We start from the raw sequence: 12,102 nt of genomic DNA on the forward strand, positions 1-12,102 counted from the left end.
ATCTGGAAGAACAACAGGTCACAAATATCAAGGGAATCAATGAAAAAATGTGAAGGAAGGTATAAGCAATGTTATTAAAACAATCTGTTAATGGCTAAGAAATAAAGTGGTGGATCAATGGAATAGATTAGGCACATAGTGTCTAGTAGTAATTGACCATAATGATTTGTTATTTGATAAGCCCAAAGATCCAAGCTTTTGGAATAAGATACACCATTTGACAAAAATTTCTGGGAAGACTGGAAAGCAGTTTAGCAGACACTAGGCAGAGATCAACATCTTACACCTTGTAACAAGATGAGATCAAAATGAATAAATGATTTAGACATAAAATGAGACATTACAAGTAAATTAAAGAAGCATGGACAAATGGACCTTTCAGATCTATGGATAAAGGAAGAATTTACAATAAAACAAAAGATAGAGGAGATTACAGGAAATAAAATAGACAATTTTGACTATGTGAAACTAAAAAGCTTTTTCACAAACAAAAACTATGTATCCAAAATTAAAAGGAAAATCTGAAAAAACATATAACAAGTTTTTCTGATAATGATTTCTCAGAACTGAGTCAAATTTATAAAAATAAGGACTATTCCCCAATTGATAAGTGATCAAAAGATATGAACAGGTAGTTTTCAAAAGAAGAAATCAAAACTATCAATAGTCACATAAAAAAATGCTCTGTCACTACTGATTAGGGAAATGTAAATTAAAACAATTCTTCAGTACCACCTCACACCTATCAAACTGGCTATCACACACACACACATGCACACACATATGAATACATAATAACAAATGCTACAGGGGATGTGGAAAAATTGGGACCCTAATGTATCATTGGTGGAGTTGTGAACTAGTCCAACTATTATGGAGAACAATTTGGAAGTATCCTAAAGGGCTCTTAAATTGTTCTTGCCTAGCAATATCTCTATTAGATCTGTATCCTAAAAAGATCAAAGAAAAGGGAAAAGGACCTATTTATACAAAAATATTTATAGCAGCTCTTTTTGTGGAGACCTAGAATTGGAAATTAAAGGAATGACCATCAGGTGAAGAATGATTGAAAAAGTTCTGATATGTGATTGTGATGGAATACTATTGTACCAGAAGAAATGACAAACAGGATGGTTTCAGAAAAATCTGGGCAGACATACGAATTCAGGCAAATTCAAGTGAGCAGAACTATGAGAACATTGTACAGCAACAGCGCTATTGTAGAAAAGATCAGCTGTGAATGATTTAACTACCCTGAGAAAGTTCTGAAGGACCCATGATGAAAAATGCTATCCACTTCCAGAGAGAGGACTGATAAACTGAATGCATATTTAAAAACATACTTTAAAACATACTTTAAAAACACTTTATTTTTATTTTTTTATTTTACTTGTGCTTTCTTTTGCAACATTATTAATATAGAAATGTGTTTGGCATGACCTCACATGGACAACTGAAATCGAAGTGTTCACCTTCTTAAGAAATGGTGAAGGGCAGAAGGGAAGGATGGAATATGAAATGCAAGATTAAAAATAAAATAATCATTAAATTTGTTGTACAAGTAATGGGGAAATATTTGACAAAATAAATAAAAATAATTAAAAACAAAAACAACCAAGTCTGGCACAGGAAGGGATATAAAGATATTTAATTATATGATTTCTTGATCATGGAATTTAGAACTTCATGAGAGATATACAATACATACACAAATATATACTATACAATGATAGTAAAATACAGGTACCACATGTAATATGACATAAGAAAGTTCACTTCTGACTCCACAGAACCAGATGGGCATCTTGGAGTAGGTAGTAGGCGAGGTGTCGGATTTCATAGAATTATTGAATCTCAGAGTTTCAAAGAGACCTCAGAGACATCCTGCTTAACTCAAATCTAAAGAAGAATCCTCTCTACTCAACAGATACCCAGACTTTGCTTCAAGACCTTTAATAAAGGAGAATCCATTACTTCTTAAGGCAACCCAATTCACCTTTGCATATTTCCAATAGTTATTGTTTTTTTTTCCTTTTATCACTGAAATTAGATTCTTTTCAACTTCTATTTGCAACACTTCCTAATATTGGACTCTGGACCCAAGCAGAGTCCATAAAATAGGAGCTCATGAAATTCTTAAAGAGCAGGCACTATTTCACATTTGTCTTCATACACCTAGTGGCTAATATGATACTTGAAAAACTACGTTTAGCTGAATTGTAGGAGGTGGTGTTTCAGTTGGGCTTTTATGAATAGGTAGGAGTTCAGTGGGCAGTGAGGGGGAGGAAGTACATTCCATGCTTAGGGAACAGCATGTGCAAAGACACCAGGATCAAAAAGCACAGGGTGCATTCCCAGGAGATAGAGGGGATTCCAGTTTGACTAGAACATAGATTATGAGGAAAGTAACTGGAGATAAGGCTTAAAACCAGGGTGGTGCCAGACTCTGTAGGATATAGAATGCAAGGCAAAACCACTGTAACTTTACTCAGTAGACAGTCGGAAGCCAGTGATGACATTGGAGCAAAGAGGTAGCATGGCTAGGACTATGTCTAATGGCATAGATTAATCTGGCACCAGTATGAAGGAATGAAAATGAGGGGAATAAAGTAGAAGTATGAATGCAAAGATGGATCTCAAACAAATTTCAGTCTCAGCATTACCCATATCAAGCCTTGGTCTCAGGGATGAATCATTCCATCAGATGCTTAATAACAGAAATCATACATTTATTCCTGAAAGAGAGCACAGATAATTTCTATAGGAAGACATAGAATGACATGAATAACATGACACAGAGGCAACAAACAGCTGGGAATGTACGGGGGGCAGGAAATAGTTTGACTAGAACATAGAGTATATGAAGAAAAATTATGCAAGATACAGCTCAAAAGGATTCACTGTCATGAATTCCTTCATTTCCCATCCTTCATGATTCCAAAACTTTCTACATGTTTACCTCTTTCTTACCTTTCCTTTAGTTTCAGGGAATGAAAGGTCTGTCTTCCTTATTAAGAATAAAGTTTCCATTTGTAACCTTGCTACTATCTATCCCATTCCATAGCCTGGGAATCTTTTCTGTGATTCATCCCCTCTCTCCCATGTTCAGTCTCTTCCTCATTACTGGCTAGTTTCCTTCTGTCTACAAACATGTTCAGGTCTCTCTAATGCTGCAACAAAAATACTTCCCCCGACTCTACCACTTAATGAGGTTATTTTCTCATTGAATTTCTAGATGATTCAAAGCTGAGAAACCTAGCTAACAGATTGTAAAACATATTCAGGAGCCAAAATATGTTTTTAAGTTAGAATATTGGGCTGAACCTAATAGATTATAATGTAATTGATGTAAATGTAAAGTCTTACATTTGGCTTCATAAATTCAATTTCACTAATACAAAATGGAAGAAGCATGGTTAGGCAGTAATTTGTCTAGAAAAAAATCTGAAAAATTTTCAAGCCTGAAAGCTTAGTATAAAATGAATCAAATGGAATATATTAAAGAGAAATACAGTTTTACCATGAATTAGTATCTCCACCAGGATCAAGGTGATAGTATCTCTCTCCTCTGCCCTGATCAGATCACATCTGGAGTATTGCATTTAGTTTGGGGTACCATGGTTAAGGAAGGACATTTGGAACAACATGATAGAGGTCCTCAACTCCATGTGATATAAAAACTGCTTCAGAAGTGGAGAACCTACCTCGAGATTATGAGGCCACAGGTTCCCCATCTATGGACTGGTTGAAAGAACTGGGGATATTTAGTATTCCCAGTTAGCCTACAGAACAGAAAGATTCAGAAAAAAACACTTTAGCCATCTTAAAATATCTGAATAGCTATTATATAGAAGAGATATTAGATTTGTTCTGTTTTGCCACTGAGAGCCAAACTAGAAACAATGAGTATATGTTTCAAATTGGCAAGATCTCCTCCACATGGGAGGAGAAAAAGTTTAGCAATTAGAGCTTGCTAGACATGCAATGGACTATCTTGGAAGATGGTGGGTTCCCCTTTGTGGACAGACTTTAATTAAAGATTAGATACCCAATTGTCAGACATCCGGTAGTAAGGATTTTTCTTTAGTAAGCTTGGGCATTTGAGGTCCCTTCCAATTTTTGAAATTTGATGATTTCATCCTCTTGTTCATGGCTCCATTTCTAAGAAGAATAGCCTACAGATATTGCCTCTACTTCCTCATTACCACTACCCATTTCATAGGCCTCTGCATTTTAATTTTAATACTCATCATTCTACTGAAATGCTACAAGATAGCTAATATCCTGTTTAATTCCAATAGCATATCTCCAATTTCAAGCTAGATATCTTCATCTGATTGTCCCACTGGCATCTTAAGTTCAGCACATCCAGCACTGAACTCATTATCTCCCCACTCCCATCTCCTTAAATCTTGCCGCTTTCACCTGTAAAAGTGCCATCATCCTTATAACTGCAAGCCAGCTTTAAAAGTCCAAACCCTTTTTGACTCTTTCCTCTCTTTAACACTTCTATCCAATCACCTTCAAATTCCTGTTGATTTTTCCCCTTATTTCATCTCCTATATCTATTCCTTTCCTTTGTATTCCATCTGCCACTATCCTAATTTCTGGTCTTCCTTAATTCACACCTGAAATACTATAATTAATAGTATTAATTGCTTTTAAATGCTCAATGCTTTAGTCCCAACCTTCACACTGTTATATACCACAGACGTATCAAGAAAAGATATTGGGTACACAACAGATTCTCAGTAAACTGCCTGGCTCACCCCATGGCAAGAAAAATTTATAAGCAGCTACTTTATGCAATTCACTCTACTGGGCACAAGGAAGATTCCAGAATGAGACATAGCTCCTTTTCTCAAGGAATTTACCACCTTGTAATGAAAATTCTTCTCCAGATATAATGCAGTGAATGAGAGAAATAACTAGGCTTTATCTCGCTTTGTCTGAGTTATATTCTGGATGTAGATGCAAGTTATAAGGACACTATTTTGTCTTGAAAATTGCAAGTTAAGAATGTAGAGCTGAATGAGACCCAGGAGGTCATTGAATACTCAGTTAAAGATGAGGAAACAGAGCCACAGAGAGATGAAGAATGTTGCCAGGTGATCAAACCTCATCACCAGCTGTCAAAGAGTCTTTCTACCCTTCAGTCAGAACTTACTCAGAGGATAAAACATATATATATATATATATATATATATATATACACACACATATATATGCATGCATATTATATATACAGATATGTATATAATTAGACTTTTTCCAAGTGTGGTTCAGATATATTCAGTATACACTTTTCTTATCATTCAGTGTATTTATCAGAAGGATCAGAAGGTACAAATGGACCCCAGGCATTTTTTCCCCTAACCTTTACACGAGTTTGCGTTGTGGCAGCCAAATTGCCCAAGTGAGGTAAAGGTCTTTCATCACCCCATTGGGAGATGATGGAAAATAAAACTAGCATTTTGCAAATGTTTGCACCATTCCACTATGTTGTCTCTCGAACGTAGGCAGGACATTTTTTTTAGCTTCAAAACAACTTCTCTTTGGAGGGTCCCCTGGATGACAGGGTTTTTCCTTTGAAAATTAAACTTTGCCCTTGACTTTAGCATTGTTTTTCAGGACATGTATTGCACAATTCTCTTGCTGATAATGAGTAAGCATGATGCTGAATGAAGACAAAATACAGAACAGTTGGTTATGGGCCTGCAAAGTTGCAGCCTCTGAAGACTGGGATGACACATAGTACCCTGTTTCACAGACAAAACACTTCCTGTCAACAGCATAAGCCTGATGTATGGAGAAAATATAACTAGAGGGAGCATATAAGTAAAGGTGCTAAAAGCAAGTTTCCTGGAAAACAATACCCTACTTCCAAAACAATTTTAAACAGATCCACTTTGGTGGCTTCTAAAGATTACACACAAAAAGAAATCACATGGAAACAAATCTATGAGAGCCCTTTTACAGATTCTTATATAAAAGAAAAATAGTGATATAGAAAAGTATATCTTTGAGAGCTTTGATCCTTTCTTAAAATATCAAGATTGCAGGGTCTTTGATTTAGAGATGGAAATAACCTGAGAGTTTTTAACTATTCCAACTCCCTCATTTTACAGATTAGGAAATAGGCCCAGAGAGGTGAAGGAAATAACCCAAAGTTAATGCAGATAATAAGTAGCAGAGGTAGGATTCACCCCAGGTTCTCCGACTCCAGATCTAGAATTTTCTCTGTTGTATCTTACATTTGTTTAATTTATTTAACAGTTTAGAGGGCTGGTTGTAGTGTTAGAATACTGTACGTAGTAAACTATTCTTGAAACAGGCAACCTGAAATGGAAATCAAAATGGGCTTTGTCTGTGCCATTCCTTCCAACTTAACCACCTAAATTAAAGATGAAAGAGATAAATTCAGTATGATTTGTTTTTAGTAAATTCATATTAGCTTCTACTGATCATTGCTTTTATCTGGAAGAAAGGACATTGGATACGTAATGAGAGGGCTCATATTTTAACACTGGCTCCCTTACTTATGGAGCAGCTCAGTGGCACCATAATGCACAGAGCACCAGGTCTGGAGTCAGGAAGACTCATCTTCATGAGTTCAAATCTGGCCTCAGTCCCTTACTATCTGTGTGACCCCAAGGCAAGTCACTTCATCCTGTTTGCCTCAGTTTCCTCATCTGTAAAATGAGCTGGAGAACCACTCCAATACCTTTGCCAAGAAAACCCCAAATGAGATCATGAAGAGTTGAACATGACTGAACAACAACAACTACTTTTATGTTCATCCTGGGTTTCATGCTTTTTATCTTTCATTTTTGCCACACATCTTTTTAAAAAATATCAACACATTAGCGACCTCTCTATGAAGTCCCATTGATTCCTGTAGATGTGTCTCTTTTTCAGAAAACTGGACTTCTATAGAATTTCATTTTAGATACTAAGCTCCTGACACATACTCCTTTTTTAAAACTTCTAAAAAATGGAAGCCTGTCTGTCTTATTGCTTAATAGATAAAAATATGATGTCTAAAAATCTAGAGCAGAGGTAGGGAACCTGTGACCTTCTAGGTCCTTGGGTATAGCCTTTTGACTGAGTATAAGTTTTACCCAACAAATCCTTTCATTAAGGGGATTTGTTCTGTGAAGTTTGGATTCAGTCAAAGGGCCACACTTGAGGACCTAGAGGGCCTCAAGGCTGCAGGTTTCCCACCCCTGATCTAGAGTATAGTTCTATGTCTGACTGATTAGTTATATTTCATATGAGTTTAACTGATTATACTAGATAAGTTTGGGTTTGATGTGCATATGTACACAAATACATCTATATGTATACATATTTACATGCATATAGATCTAAATGTATATACACTGCATACATATATATAAGCATATGCATTGTGCTATGTTCATGTATACATACATGTATGTAGTATTTATGTGTGTGCGGATATGTGTTTCCAGTTCAGGCTCATGAGAGAGATTTTAAGGATATTTCAACAATCCTAAGCCAAAATATATGACGACTGTATTCCTGTAATAGGTCTTTCAGATAAGGAAGCTGGCTAGCAAACATAGGAGTTTCCACTTGTGGAGAGCCATTCCATGGATGGCCTTCAATGTCATCAGTTTTGTATCCTTGCCACTTATTTGCGTTCTCTGACTGGTGAATCCGTGTCCTTTACACCTTGGTGAAGGTTAGGGGGCCGCTGTAGTATTACATCAAACACTGAACTCCAGTGTGCACTGGGGATGGTTTCTACATTGTTGACTAGGATGATGTCCAATGGATGCCTTTGCTCTAACAGTGCACATGTGGAACACAAAAGAAGAAAGGGTTATTTCCTGAGCGGAAAATTATGTAGAACTCTGTAGAAAAAACTAGTGCTTTGATGGAAATGATGGAAATGAGTCTCTAGGGGCCAAGTGAAGTGAAAGGTTAACTAGTTCCTGATTTTTATCTGGGCAAATGATTGGGATAAGGAATTTTTGACCTGAAGTTTTTGGATCACTGCCTGAAGTTTATTTTTCTTTGTCCACATGGGCACAGTCAGAATAAAATCAATAGTAACCTTGGATCCTGTTTCTTAAAAAACCTTTAAAAACACGCATATATACGCACACACACAGTAAAACAAAATAAAACAACCTTCCACACGTGGCTTTAAATTTGCCAAACTAACACAAAGCCTGTTAGAATCTAATCATGGAGGCCATCATCCCTTATATCCAAAAAGATTAATGCACACATTGAATAGTTTTTTAAACGTTTCCATTGCCTAGATGTCTAAAATCATTAAATCAAACAATAACAAGAATCAGAACGTCACTTCCCATTTTGCTACTGTTGCCAAAGCAAAAGTATCTTGCATCAATCATGTCCTGTGGGGCAGAAAGCTGTGACTTCATAGTTACATGAAGGCAGAGTGGTAAAGGAAAAAACTTACCGTAATCAAGGGACCTGCATTCAAATCATGCCTCTAATGTTTACCTATGAAACTGGAGGTAAGTCAATTACCTCTGTGACTCTCATTTTGCTCAGGTGTAAAATGAAGGGGTTGGACCACATGAACTCTGAGGTTCCCTCCACCTCTACGTCTGTGATCATATGATTATCAGATAGGATAAATATATTGATTTGATGTGGTTATGACCAAATCTCTGTAAATTCAAAACTGGAAACTGAGGATAAGTGCTTATAGAGACCAAACCAGAGGCAGTGCTAGCCAACCACACTGGCATTTGTAGATTAGTTCCAAAGCTGAGGCCATGTGTTCTAGGCACTGGGGCTCAGGAAAGAAATGAAGCCTCTGGCAACCATGGATTATGGCCATAGCAATGTTACCAGAGGCAAAAGCATGTCTCTAATCTTCCAGAGTGTCCACTTGACACTGAGGAGGGACAAATAAAATCTAATATTTTTAGCAAGAATTTGTCTTCAGAAGTTGGAAAGTGTGCCATCTTCCTTTTGTTGGAGAGGTAGGAGACACAAACAATGAATGCAGAATACCTGGATATTCTATCTGTGTAGGTTTTGCTAGTATTCACTGCTACAAGGCAAAAGCTCCCCTGGGCTGTGTATGTAGGGGATGGCATATTCAGAAATGACTGGTCAATATCAATAAAAATTTTGAAAATACTTCAGTACTTCAACTGAAATCATTTGCCCAGTTATTTTTCAAGACAAGTTGCAACCAAATTCTTTATTCTATGCCTGGAGTACCCTCCCTCCTCCTAATTGCCTCTTCCTGGTTTCCCTGGCTTCTTTCAGGCTCCAGATAAAACCTCCTTCTGCAGGGATACTTTCCCAATCTCTCTTAATTATCCTGCTTCCCTGTGATGATTATCTCCAATTTTTCCTCCACATAGCTTGTCTGTCGGCGGTTGTTTGCATGTAGTCTCCCTTATTAGACTGTGAGTTCCCTGAAAGCAAAGAACTTCCTTTTGCCTTCCTTTGTATCCCTGACACTTAGCGTTGTGCCTGGCACATAGTGGGTATTGAGAAAATGATGGCTGACTGATTCACCACACAGAAAGAATTATTCCAGTTTTCCAGAAAGATGCTTGCAGGAAACCCAAAATTTTAACTGGAGGGGAATGATAAACAAGAACATAGGCATTTAGAATATTCTGAGAAGCTGGGGGAGGATGAGGAGAATGCAATGACATGGAAACTGAGAGCAAAAAATATGAAAGAGCAAGGATTAGTGAACAAGGTCAAATATTGTAGAGAGGTCAAGGAGGAAGGAACTGGGCTTAGCAATGAAAAAGTAATTCATAGACAGTTGTACTGAATAAAAGACCTTGGTTCTACTACTTATTGCCTGTGTGGCTGTTATGAAAGTCATTTATTTCCTCAACCTCAATTTCTCCATCTATAAAAACAGAGAATTAAACAAAATACTCTCTATGATCCCTTACATCATTCAATTCTATAATCTTATGACCTATGACTTTAATAGTTGAATTAGGAACAAATAATCAACACTAATATGAGAGTCTTCAGATTTTTCATGCAACTAAATTATAGTTATAGATCATATTGATCTAGGAATCCTATGTATAAGATTCTATGTCATATTCTTTATGATGCATAATCAGGATTATTTTCAGTAAATGTTTCTTTTGTTTTAGTTGGACCAGATCTGCGATTTAATTGGTGGGGATTACTCTCCATATGGAAATTCCTCCCACAAATGCAATTGAACTGTAATTTATGATCTTTGAAAACTGCCTAGGGAATTGAGAGGTGAAGTGACTTGGTGAGAATCACTCAGCCTATGTACTTGAATCATTTTATTCCACAACCCAGTAAGAGCGTGTGGTGTGAGTTCTACTATCTCTATTATTATATAGTTTTTTCGTGACAAAGGAGGGAAATGAGCCTGAATATTTCTGCATCTAAAGTGAGTGCCAAGATGTCTCTCACTTCCATTTTGTGGACAAGGAAATATAGGCTCAGAGAAAGGGAGAGACTTGTTTTTTCATTAAATCTTAGTCATTTTATCTTCTGTGTGAAAGATTCTTGATTGGCCTCCTAAGTGATATTGGGTGGGAAGAGAGTGAAAAGAGACGTGTAGTTCATCGAGTTCTGTCCAAGAAGAACAGCAGGGCAAAGACATCGCACAAGGAATTAACTAGGGTTATCTTTGCTCTTCGGGTCACAGTGGCCATTAGGTACTTAATAAGTACATTAAAGGCACTAATGATGAGAATCAAGTGTCCAATGCATCACTTTTGACTGAATCAGTAGTGTCATCCATTGGACCAAAATATAAGAGAAGACAAAGGTATAATAAAGAAGAAAAGCAAATAAAATATATTAAAAATCTATTCTTATAACTACAATTTACTCAGTACTTTAATGTCTTTAATGATCTCTTCATTGCTAAGTCCAATTCCTTTGCTTAGTTCTTGTCCTCCTTGACCTCTCTACAATATTTGAATTTGTTTACTATCCCTTGTTCCTTCATATTTTTTTGCTCTGTTTCCATGTCATTGCTTTCTTCTCAAATTTGCATTCCCGCCCCTCCCCTCAGCTCTTCAAAATACTCTAAATGCCTCGATTGCTGTTTATCATTCCATTTCAATTAACTTCGGGTTTCCTGCAAGTATCCTTCCTTGACCATATTCTCTTTTCTACACTCTTGCCTTTAACAATTTCATCTACTGGCATTGAATAAATCCTCATGTCTAACAACATGAGTTGTACCACTCTCAATCTCTTTTCTGAGCCTTAATCCAGCATGTACAAGCCTTCTGTTTACATCTGATCCCTTCAACATCCCAATTTCAAAATGTATCTCTTCCCCCAAATCCTGCCCCTCGCCTGAAGACTCCTGTCATCGTTCACGGCACCACCATCCTCCTAGTCTCTTAGACTCAAAACCTCAGAATCATTTACATATTCAACTAACATCTAACTCAAATATTTGTAAACATTTATTAAGTACCTTCTGTTTGCAGAATACTGTATTATGTACTGGAGAGGGTATAAGATTTAGATAAAGTATAATCCCAGACCTCATGGCATTCACAGTCTAGTAAGGGGATAAAATTAAACACAGATAGCTGTCACATACAACATTATATGGTAAATATATTAAAGAGATTACAGTTCCTTTCTATTTTTACAAGGACATTCTGTCTATACCTACCCTCTGTGGCATAGCCTTCTAGATATTTAAGATACTTCTACACTATGGCAAAATGTTGGAGGAAGAGGGTAATGGAAATACTGCTTCTGGTTCTTTTTCTTAAAGGAAAGAAAAAAAATAGAAAAAAAGGAAAGAAAAATAGGAAAAAGGAAAGAAAAAAGATTTTAAAAAGAAAATAAAACAAGAATGGAAGAGAATGCAGGAAATTGGAGTTTGATAAGTCTATTATTATAAAACATAGGGAAAGAGAATATGGAGTAGGGAAACAGCACGCAAGTATCTTGCTCTCCTCAATGAGTTCAAGTCATCCTGACTAAATAGACTACATCCCAGAGAATGGGAAGAACTGTAGAATGTTATGGAAGAGTTGTCAGGCATCCCTGAAAGATACAGGAGAGTTGCTACTGCAAGACTGGAGAAAGGCAAATTCTGTC

Source organism: Notamacropus eugenii, chromosome 3 (genome assembly GCF_028372415.1).
Source record: "Notamacropus eugenii isolate mMacEug1 chromosome 3, mMacEug1.pri_v2, whole genome shotgun sequence".
Classification (NCBI taxonomy): Eukaryota; Metazoa; Chordata; class Mammalia; order Diprotodontia; family Macropodidae; genus Notamacropus; species Notamacropus eugenii.